Consider the following 12,391-nt stretch of genomic DNA (forward strand, 5'->3'; position numbering starts at 1 on the left):
AAATGTGAAAGCACTTAATAGACCATTTTGCATATATGTTATTATTTCCTTTGCTATTTATTTTCATTATAAATTGAAGATTTTTCACAATGTATTTCCAGAATATCAAATCATAGAAAGTATACATTTAAAGAGAAATTTCTAGTTGTCATAGAACTAATAAATTGAAAGACAAAAACACCAGAACATCAAGTAAGAAAAATTATATGAGGCAGTCAACATTGAGTTGTGATTTTGGCATTTCCTAATATTTTTATAATTTGCTTAAGTCCTCATATAAATTAGTTTTAGATTTGTATCCCAGATGCTTATCTTCTGACAGACACCATTTCATACTCTCATTTTTTAAAGTCAATTGATTTTATAGCTATCTGCTGTCCTCTAAGCAAATTTATCAGGGATAGGGTACAGGAAGCTCCAAAATTACTGTGAGATTTTTCTTTACTTCTTTTTTCTTTCTTTTTTAAACTATTATTATTTTTTAAAATTTTATTGAAGTGTAATTGATTTACAGTGTTGTGTTAATTTCTGCCATACAGCAAAGTGATTCAGTTATACATATGTATATATTCTTTGTCATATTCTTTTTCCATTATGATTTTATCACAGGATATTGAATATAGTTCCCCATGCTATACAGTAGGACCTTGTTTATCCATTCTATATATAATAGTTTGCCTCTGCTAATCCCAAACTCCCAGTCCTTCCCTCCTCTGCTCCTCTCCCCCTTGACAACCACAAGTCTGTTCTCTGTCTGTGAGTCTATTTCTGTTCCATAGAAAAGTTCATTTGTGTCATATTTTAGATTCCACATATAAGTGATATCATATGTTATTTGTCTTTCTGACTTCACTTAGTATGATAATCTCTAGGTCCATCCATGTTGCTGCAAATGGCATTATTTCATTCTTTTTATGGCTGAGTAATATTCCATCATGAATATGTACCACATCTTCTTTATCCATTCATCTGTCAATGGACATTTAGGTTGTTTCCATGTCTTGGCTACTATAAGTGCTGTTATGAACATAGGGGTGCATGTATGTTTTCGAATTATAGTTTTGTCTGGATATATGCCCAGGTTTACTCCTTTTTTCTATCATGGCTCTGAACTCTCTCTTTGGCCTTTAAAGTAAGATACTAATATTTCCCTTAGTCATTTTGAGTCCTCCATCTTCTTGCCATCCTGCAACATCTGGCCCCATTAACACTCTTAGACCCCCGAATCTGCCCTTTCATCAGCATCCTGAATGCTTTCTTCTCAATCATTTCCCTGTTTATAGTGAATCAACAGTTATTTTTCTCTCCAACACTTTAATGTTTTTCAACATTTATTGCACCTTAGAATCATCTTTAGAACCTTGAAAAAAATGCAGAAAAGACCTGAGAATCTCCAGGGACAAGCACGTGTATTTTTTCTTTTAAAGCTCTCAAGTCGTTCTCTAATTGGAAACTAAAGGGTAATAACGCTGTAGGCATTCCCAGGTTTCTGTCTTTGGCCTTCATCTTGCATTCCTGTCTGCACCCCAGCTAACTCATCCATCCCAGTAGCCTTCACCTCTGAGACAATGACTCCCGCCTCTCCTGTCCTGTTCTGTCTCCTATGCTCTGACTAACTGCTGGGCCTCTCCAGTAGAGCTGTGACTTTTCAAAAGTGTTCTCTTGTTTGACTGTTTCCTGGTTCTTTGGCTAGAGAAAGCAGACTTTTGTTGGGGCTTTTTGTTTGTTTGTTTGTTTGAGCCCATTGACATTTCCGGGTTGCTGGCTTTTCCAATGCCCAGCCTGGGATATGTGAGGTAAAAAGAAAACCCAGGGAACTCACAATTACGTTGTTCTTTAGGTCCCCAAATCTCTAGCTGGTCTACCTTTCCCTTGTCATCTCTCAGAGTCTTCTTATGTTTATTCTATACATAGTGTCCAGAGTTTTTGTTTTTATTTTTGGCTGTGCTGCGTGGCTTGCAGGATCTTAGTTCCCCAACCAGGAACTGAACCCAGGCCCCAGCAGTGAAAGTGCCAGGTCCTAACCACTGGACCGCCAGGGAATTCCCTGTCCAGAGGTTTTAGTTGCACTTAGTGAAAGGAATAGGAAAAAGTATATCTATTCCATCTTCCAGAATCAGAAGTGTAATATATTTTTTAAAGTAATAATATTATCACATCATGGGGTATTGTTGAGGATACCTCTGGAACCCATCCAGATTGCCCAGATAATATAATCTACTTAGTGCTGTGCCCCATCTCCCAGTTTGTATGCTTGGCTGTTCTTGCTTTAGGCTGCTGGAGCATCTTCATTCTAAAATAGAGGAGAAAAAGCCTGGGAGTCTGTTTCCTGCCCTTTACCCACCCCCACCACACACACACTCACTGTCTCACAGCCAATAATGACAAGTGCAGAGTTTCAAAACAGTTCTGTTGCCCAGAAATGGGATAAACTTGGATGTGCAATTGCCATTTAAGCTCCCAGCAGCATCAGGCTAAGGCTGGGACGTCACCTTGATCCTATCATGTTTTTCCCACTCCCTTCCCCATTTCTTCTGGGAGCTCCTGCTTAATAAATCACTTGCACTAGAATGGTGTCTTCTTTTACAAGAACCTGACCTAAAGTACTGAGATTATTTTGTCTATATTTGAGAAAGTGATGGCATACGTTTATTATAAAGAGCTGATGTTTTAATGTGCTACAAGTTATACCATTGGTAGTGATTTAAACTTATGAGGCAAATAAATTTTTATATTAAGTACAGAGTTTTAAAAATTCTTTTGGGGGAAGTATCGAAACAACAATATTTGAGGATCACTTCTACAATACATACTGTTATAAGAACTTGGCAGGAATAATTGATTCTAGGCAACGGAGTACTACCATCACAATTCAAGGGGATACCATGTCATTTAGGTTTTAAAGGCCAAGACACAAGTTCACTTGACAGAAAAATCCAAGCAAAACTCTTGTAGACAGAGGAATGTGTAATATGAGGCACCAAAGAACATGATGTATTCAGTGATGGTGAATCTTCCATTAAAGCTGAAATACAACATGTGGTATGAAATGAGTCAAGCTGGTTGAAGCACAATTGTGAAGGGCCTTGTGGTCCAGCATGGAGGTAGACCAGTGTTTCCTAAACAGGGCTGTTCAACAGAATTCCCTGGTGGGAATGGGACTGGGCATGCCAGGCTGCTTTCTAAAACACTGAATCCCAGGCCCTACTCTAGACCTCTCAAGCCAGAATCTTCATCTAGAGTCTTGGAATCTCTTTTTCTTTTTCCTTCTCTCTGGGAATCTTTATTTTTTTAAACAACGCATCCAAATGGTTCTGATAAAATCAACCCAGCCCTTTTAGAAGCCACTGGTAACAGACGTAATCCTGAAGGCACTGGAGAGGAATTAAAGGATTTTTTAACGAAAAAGGAAAAAGCAACGATTATAGTTACAGGGTATCTGTATCACAGATTTTGTGTATTCATGTTATGTTCATGTCATAGCTCCTCCTATAATATAGGAGGAGCTTCCAATATTTTAATTAGTCAAGTCACTGTCCTTATCATTAGGTCTCAGGCAGCTGCCAGGAGGAACGGCCACATGCATAGCTACGTGTTGGACTCTGTACAGCTCCAGGAGAAGGAGACATTCCCCACAGATGACAATGTGCATGCCACTCTTTGAAGTCGTGCAGTGCACATTCTTATATACAGTATTGCTAGGAGGGAATTTGGGGAGGAAAAAATCTTAATCTCAGAATATCTGGAACATTTCTTCTAATTTAATGAGTAGAATATGGAAATACTTGCCAGGCAGGTAGATGGAAAAAGAAGGAAAACAATTTTAGAAAATAAGCCCTAAATACATAAGAATTGTAGGAAAAGCGTGTGCGTGTAGAGGACAGCATCCTGTGATGGAATGACTACACATTCTGTTGTTTAAAAATCTCTCTAAAGGCCTTGTAATCCACTGACTTTCTTTCACTCATCCAAACTGACCCCCAAGGGAACTATGGTTCAAAGATTCAATAAACAACAAGGTCCTACTGTAAATAAACAATAAGGTCCTACGGTGTAGCGCAGGGATAAACCATACTGGAAAAGAATATTAAAAAGGATGTATATATGTGTATAACTGAGTCACTTTGCTGAACAGCAGAAATTAACACAACATTGTAAATCAACTATACTTCAATAAAAAAGAATTCTATAAGGTATCTGCATGAGACTCTGGAAGAGAGGGGCTGCCCCCTAATCCCTTTGCCTGATGTAACAGAACCACCCTGGACCTTTTAGGTTAGAGAAGAGCGGCCAGGCGCTGCCAAGAGCCCAAGAAGACACTGAATCCCACTCACTCCTTAGCGTCCCTTAACATGTTATTTTACTTATATATTCAATCCACATGCCTGATCAACAATATTAATAACTGCGGCAGGGATATTTAGTAATAAAATACAAGATAACCTATTGAGAGTTGCCTTGTCGTTTGTTTTTATTGTCATCGATCCATCCATAATGAAAGGAACTTTTTTTCCCTTCCCGCAGGACGGAGGCAAGCACCTATTACTAAGTCCCGGATTCTCCATTGTTTAATTTTGTTAACTACCTTTGTGTACTAAAAGAGAGGGAAAAGTTTATTGAGTCAAGTTTATTGAGAAACAGAGAGGGAAATTAAAAAACATGGTTTTGTTTTTGAAATCTTAGGCCAGACATCATAAACTAGTGGCTGAGTTACAGCCAAGCACATGTGTTTTGTTTGGCCCACACAGAGGATATTTTTCCTAATTGAAACAATATTTTAAAATATGATGATTTTTTTTTAAAGTACATAGTTTTTCTTGAAAAATTGGAGGATCTGGCTACACTGAGCCAGCTCTTAGCAGAGCCAAGGACTGGCGCCCCCTTTTGGACATGCTTGTTTTCCTGCTCACTACAGCTGCAGCACCACCTACTGGCTCCCTGTCTCACCTGCTGCAATCATTCACACTTCAAACACTTGGTTCCTGTGGGCACCAGGTTGGCAACACTTGGGTTAGAAATTCGGGGGAGTTAACTATGATGTTAGTGTACTATATAATAACATAAGAGATTAGAGCAGGACAGGCTATATAATTTTCAGAGGACACTGCAAAATGGAAACGTGGGCCCCTCGTTAAAAATGTTTAAGATAAACAAGGATTTACTGTATAGCACAAGGAACTATATTCAATTTCTTGTATTAACCTATAATGGCAAAGAATCTTAAATATATAAAATATGTATAAATGAATCACTTTGCTGAACATCTGAAACTCAACACAATATTGTCAATCAACTATACTTCCATTGGAAAAAAAAATCCTTATCCAAATACACACACTGAAACAGAATTTCATGTAAATCCCAAAGAAAAGTTAATGGACTTACAAAAACATCTAATGCTTTCTTAAATAAACCTCATCTCATGGTTTAAAAAAGAAAAGAAAAGAATAAACCTCCATTGTTTTCAGCTAAAAAAATAATGTTTAAGAATTACAGGGACTTCCCTGGTGGTGCAGTGGTTAAGAGTCAGCCTGCCAATGCAGGGGAACATGGGTTTGATCCCTGGACCGGGAAGATCCCACATGCCGCAGAGCAACTAAGCCTGTGCGCCACAACTACTGAGCCTGCGCTCTAGAGCCCGCGTGCCACAACTATTGAAGCCCGCACACCTAGAGCCCGTGCTCCGCAACAAGCGAAGCCACCGCAGTGAGAAGCCCACGCACCGCAGCGAAGAGTAGCCCCGCTTGTCACTAGAGAAAGCCTGCGTGCAGCAACGAAGACCCAACACAGCCAAAAAATAAATTAAAAATAAAATTTAAAAAAGAAAAAGAATTACAAAATGGGGCTTTCCTGGTGGCACAGTGGTTAAGAATCCACCTGCCAATGCTGGGGACACAGGTTTGAGCCCTGGTCCGGGAAGATCCCACATGCCACAGAGCAACTAAGCCCGTGCGCCACAACTACTGAGCCTGTGCTCTAGAGCCCGCATGCCACAACTACTGAGCCCACGTGCCACAACTACTGAAGCTCACACAAGAGCCCACAACAAGAGAAGCCACCACAATGAGAACCCCGTGCACCACAATGAAGAGTAGCCCCCGCTCACCACAACTAGAGAAAGCCCACACACAGCAACGAAGACCCAACGCAGCCAAAAATAAAATTAAATTAAAAAAAAAAAGAATTACAAAATAGTAACAACAGAGCATTAAGGTAAGTTCAGGGCTCTTCTAAGCAGGGGGACCTGTGCAACCACACATGTTATTATACCCATAAACCAGTCCTGGATTGCGGGCTTGGTGCTTCAAGAGCTGAAGACAGGAATAGCTGCCAGGGTGTTTAACCCTCCTCCCTCACTAGGAAAGGGGCAGAGTGCTGCAGGTTCTGTGATGTGCCCTGAACTTGGAGCACCCTTGAGGTGGCAGGACCATGGGTGGCTGTTTGGGAGCCTGCAATGCCTGAGCACTCATCACTGATGTTCTGGAAGCTAAGGCAAAGGTCTCGAGGCTAAACTTAACCCCAAAGAAATAAGCCTCCTTCAGAGCCACCTGATTTCAAATGAGAGCAAAAACAGTGATGAGCACCATGTTTTGAAAACAAGGGCTTCCCCCATTTTTGACAGGAGTTGTGTATGTTCCTGGGCTAAGTGTTGAAGAATCTTGAAAAATGGCTGCTGTCACCCTTCTGTGGGTGGTCCTTGAACAGGCTTTAATTTGGTTGTTGCTGATGGGGAGTAAATCTAGCCCTACCTTAGAAGTTTTATAATAAGGAATATTTTTTGGTTAAGTACTTTTTGCCTTTAAAAATGAACTTTGACCCTCAAGCCTCTCCTTTTCCAGCTCTACCATACTGCTCTCAACATGCAGACTTCTTTTACTGCAAAATAATTTAATACCCATAAATGCTTATGTTCAATGTCCTGGATTATTAATGCATTTGTTTTTTGGCTAGTAATTTACTTCTCAGCCCTTTTTCTTTTTGCCTCTAAAATGGTTCAATTTAAACTTTAATTTAACCCATTGCATATGTTACTATTTATTTATTTAAATCGATTTTATTTTTAGAGCAGTTTTAGGTTAACAGAAAAATTGAGAAAAAAGTACAGAAAGTTCTCATACATCTCTCCACTTCCCCCTTCCCTGTTACAGTTTCCCACTTAAATTAGTGAGGTGCTTTTGTTACAATCGAGGAGCTAATATTTAAACAGTATTATTAACTAGAGTCTATAGTTCACAATTCTCCTCATCTTTATTCTCTCCTTCTGAAATTGCTATTAGTCATATATTGGACCTAGTTTACCTATTCTCTATCTCTCTTAACCTTTTCATCCACTCCCAACCCTTGCCCCTATCTCTTTACTTTATGTGCTTCAATCTGTGTCATTTATTCAGGTTATCTTTCAGTAAATGCATTCCCTCTTCAGCTGTATCTAATCTATTGTCTAGCTGGCCCACTGAGTTTTACATTTCACAGACTATATTATTTTATTATTTCTGGAAATTCTCTTTGGTTCACTTTCAAATCAGCGGCAGATTATTTAAATGCTCTAGGAATTTCTTTCCCTTTGTATATACCTTTTTCCAGATTTCTGTCAATTTTATTAACACAAACTTTTCACACATCTGAATATCACAGAAATGACCTACTTTCTTTAGCTATTCCAAGGAACTGAAAAGAAAGTCCTTCCTCCAAATATACACCATGAAAGAGGAAAAGTGAAATCTTTCCCAATAACCAAATTGTTTACTTGCCAGTAAACAACTGTTTACTTCACAGTAGGTCCTTATTAGTTATCTATTTTATATACAGTAGTGTATATATGTCAGTCCCAATCTCCCAGTTTGTCCCTCCCCGTCTGTCCCTTAACCCCTGGTAACCATAAGTTTGTTTTCTACATCTGTAACTCTATTTCTGTTTTGTAGATAAGTTCATTTGTACCCTTTTTTTAGATTCCACATATAAGCGATATCATATGAATTTTGTCTTTCTCTGACTTACTTCACTCAGTATGACAATCTCTAGGTCCATCCATGTTGCTGCAAATGGCATTATTTCATTCTTTTTTATGGCCAAGTAATATTTCATTGTGTATATGTACCACACCTTCTTAAAAACAATAAAAAAGGGCAGTTGAACATGTATTAATTGCACATATACATATCCACCACCACCACTGTAATGAACTTTGACTACTTGAAGGAGAAAGCTATATTTCTATCATTTTTGTATCTCCAATGCCTTGCACATTGTTGGCTTCTAACAAATATTTTTCCAATTATTTTAATTTATAGTTTGTTTCCTTTAATTGAGGTATAATTGACATATAACATTACATTAATTTCAAGTGTACCACATAACAATTCTATATTTGTATACATTGTGAATTATCACCACAATAAGTCTAGTCAATGGTACATCACCATACATAGTTACAAAAATTTTTTTTCTTGTGATGAGAACTTTTAAGATTTTTCTGTCTTAGCAATTTTCAAATATGCATTACAGTATTATTAACCATAGTCACCATGCTGTATACTACATCCCCATGACTTATTTATTTTATAACTGGGAGTTTGTATCTTCTGGTCCCCTTCACCCATTTCCTCCACACCTCCCCCATCTCCCACCTCTGGAACCACCCATCTGTTCTCTATCTATGAGCTTGATTTGGGGGGTTTTGTTTTTGTTTTTAGATTCCACATATAAGTGAGATCATACAATATTTGTCTTTCTCTGACTTATTTCACTTAGTATAATGTCCTCAAGGTCCATCCACATTGTCACAAATGGCAAGATTTCTTTCTTCTTTATGGCTGAATAATATTCCCGTGTGTGTGTGTGTGTGTGTGTGTGTGTGTGTGTGTATCACATTCTCAGTCAAAGAGATCTGATTCCCTGGCATTTAGAAACTATATTCTGAACTCTAGGTGTGACATGACAGCAAGTGGCTTTTTTAAAAAATAATTATGGAATGATTCATCAGTGCATAATAATCAGTTACTAAGTGATCATCATTCAAAGGTTGGATCCAGGAGTTTACACCATCCATGAGATGTGATGACAGAAATGACATATAAAACTGTCTACTAAGTTCATTCCTCTGTGATGTAGCAGCAGGAATATTCATATTAATATGTGGAAATGCTGTTTCATTATATGAATTCCTTTGTTCTTCAGCTTTTCATGACTTAATATCTATCCCTACCTAGTTTGCAGAATATGGTAAGACTTAAATAAGCTGTTCCTCACTCTTTGGAGGAAAGCACTATGCAGAGATGAAGAAATTCTAGCTAATTTCATTTTACTTAACAATTGCCAATAACTTATGCGAACCTCCTGTTAATCTTGCAGCTAATTTGTACTGATGCTTTGAAATGAGGCAAGAGAAAATTAGTAAGTCACATGAACTAGCCAGTGTTTCCCATAGCAACAGGCATATTGTCAAACTGAAGTTTAATTCATCAGTTCTGTAAAGGAGAGGGTAAAGGAAAAAAGAGAAACAGAATGTCCACACTGTCTAGATCTTTCACAAGTAGCCACCAGGTGGCAGAGCACTACACACAGTGGACCTAGCAGAGCAGTTAGAGCATCATTTAAAACTGAGATGGTGTGGGTTTTGCTTTGTTTTATTTTCTTTACAACACCAATACAGAATATTTTGGTGTTTTTATTTTTAAGAAAAAATAGTACTAAGAAAATTAACTCTCCCACTTACTCTTCTAAAAAATAAGATCACATAATATCAAATGATATTTTCATCATTTGGTATTTTAATAACAGAAGCTAAATATCCAGAAGCTTTCACCTTTGTTGTTCCAGTATGCTATTAAAATTACATTATGTCTAAGGCACAAAATGAAAGAAATACTGGGAACAAGCTATACTTCAAATTTTTAGTCTTCTTGAGTCTAAAATCTACATAGAATTATAAGATCATCTTCATATCTTTAAATATTTTTCATACACATAAGTCATGTGTCTGTGTAAAGAATTCATAATAAACATTTTTATAAATTCAAAAGATAAATCTATATATCTATATGTGCATAGGCTCCGAAGGAAATTGCTGTCTCTCTCTGTACAGTATATCTGTATTCCACCTACAGGTGTCCTAGAAAAAGGATGGGTAATTATAGTGAAATTTATCTGGATTACAGATTTCCATGTCAAACTTTTTCTTTAGTGTTTTTAATGTTACTGTGCCTCATGCAGTCCCGTTTATCCTTTATGTTAAATATAATGTTCAATACTTAGACAAGTAGTTACAAAATTTAAATATCTACATTCAATCGCCAAGTCTATAAATAATCCATTGCTGTTGATTTAAAACAATCATTCTAAGATTGATGTTCCTTGATTCCTGATGACAACGTATCCTAGATTTTGTACAGGCGCTGACAGAGTTTTTTGATCTCTGGATTTTGAGGGACTTCTGTGACACTGAATTATTTTCCTGATTGTATAGGTAAAATGTAAAAGGTACACTTTCAATTTAGAGTATAGTGCTGAGGATTTCAAAATACAGCACAGCTGGGTACTTAGGACTACAATTGTAGTTTGGTGTGGATGTGAAGCCTGGTATGAAAGAGTGTCCTTGATAAAGTTCATCAAATGCTGACAAATCTTCAGCGATTTATTTCCTTCTTACTGCTGTTGTGTGTTAGATGTAGTCACAATAACACCTGGTTTGTCCTTGTAATCTCTAAGTTACACTTTGCATTTGAAAAATGAAGGAGCATTTTTCTTCAATATTACATTCTTATTTTCACTTACAAACTTCTGGAAGGACTTGGCATGTTTCCTCCGTGAACTTAGGTTTTTGCTTTCTTGCCTGGATCTCCTTTTTGGATCCTAAACTTAACTGTTTCCCCAGACTTCTCTATACTGCACTCTAAGGAAAATCAACCCTCTAAATGGGAAAATACTATTTGTGGGGACATACTTTCACTCAAGGAATGAAGAACAGTTCCTTAAAAGAGTTACTTTTCATCAGCCATTTTTACAGTCACTACTTATTTCTGTTTTTCCGTACTTTTTTAAATTGGAAAGCTACGTAGGATGCCTTAACTCTTGGTTCATCAGTCAGTGGACTGCCGCAGTGTTGACGCTGAGCAGTCTAAATATAGAAATGAGCATATAGCTTGCATCAGTTCCAGCATCATGCCTTGTTTCTATGGAAAATACACGATTCAATTTAATTACATAATCTGCTATTCTCTAAGACAGGGCTTCCAACAGGGCCAAACAATTCTGAAGAAGATTCTTCTCTTTTTTTAAGACGGCTAATCAGAAGGGATTTGTGATATTCAAATCACTAAGAGGTAATTATGAATGATTTTGTGCAATTCAGAAATGAAAAATTCCTCCCCAAAGCCCCAAATCTTAGAGTCTATTTTGTTTTTAAAAAATGGAAGTTTGTTGCTTCACTTACCTTTCACGTTAGTGTTGTGCGTGGATTTCTCAAATGCCAAAAATGAAAATATATTCCTATAAAGAAAGATGAATGGATTCAAAGTGACAATAAGAAATGACACATAATATACTTCTGGAAGCAGAAATTTCCACAATGATGAAAGACAAGAGAATTTATTCCATGAAAAAATATTAATAATGGGTTTCAACAGTGAGATTTTTTTCATTGTTTCTTTACAGTCAGAGAAGAAAAATATTTTCCAGAAAACTTTCCATAGTCTGTTGACACGAACATCAATTTTTGCTATTAAAGTAGAAACTAGTAATTACATTTTTTTAAAATGACACTCTGGTAATTATATATTTTAAATATGCATCCCAATGTTTAATTAGGTCATATGACTGTAATATCAGCTTGCATTAACAGCAGATTATCAAATCCTAGCAATTCATCCCTTAGAGAAATACAAGAAGAAAAGGCTGCTATAATTGTGAGATTTAAATAGAATAAACCATAATGCAGTACAATATTCTTTAAATATTTTAATGTTTACTGATGTTATTGAGTAATGAAGTTTATCATCATAGCATATTCTTCTTAGATAATTACTCTGGCAGCAATAAGCACATAGGAAGAAACATGGTGTTTTCCTCTTTCAGGAAATCTTTCAAATTAAACTGAGAACAAAATTCAAAACATATATTTGAAAGTGGTTTTGTGTATTTTTAACATGCAAAATGTATGTAATATTAACTTATTCTGAATTTAATTACATTGTGCTTGATGTTAGGTAAGTAATTTTGATTTTTTAACCTATATCATAAATCTGTATTTTATTAGCTCTTACTTTTACATTTTTTCTAATATTCATTGATAAATTATGCAGTGCAAACAAAATCTCTTATTTTAACATAAGTAGCTATCATTTACAATCAATAGCTTCTAAAAAGCTTAAACATATGCCTATATTTTGTATTT

Source organism: Phocoena sinus, chromosome 1 (assembly GCF_008692025.1).
Source record: "Phocoena sinus isolate mPhoSin1 chromosome 1, mPhoSin1.pri, whole genome shotgun sequence".
NCBI classification, from domain to species: domain Eukaryota; kingdom Metazoa; phylum Chordata; class Mammalia; order Artiodactyla; family Phocoenidae; genus Phocoena; species Phocoena sinus.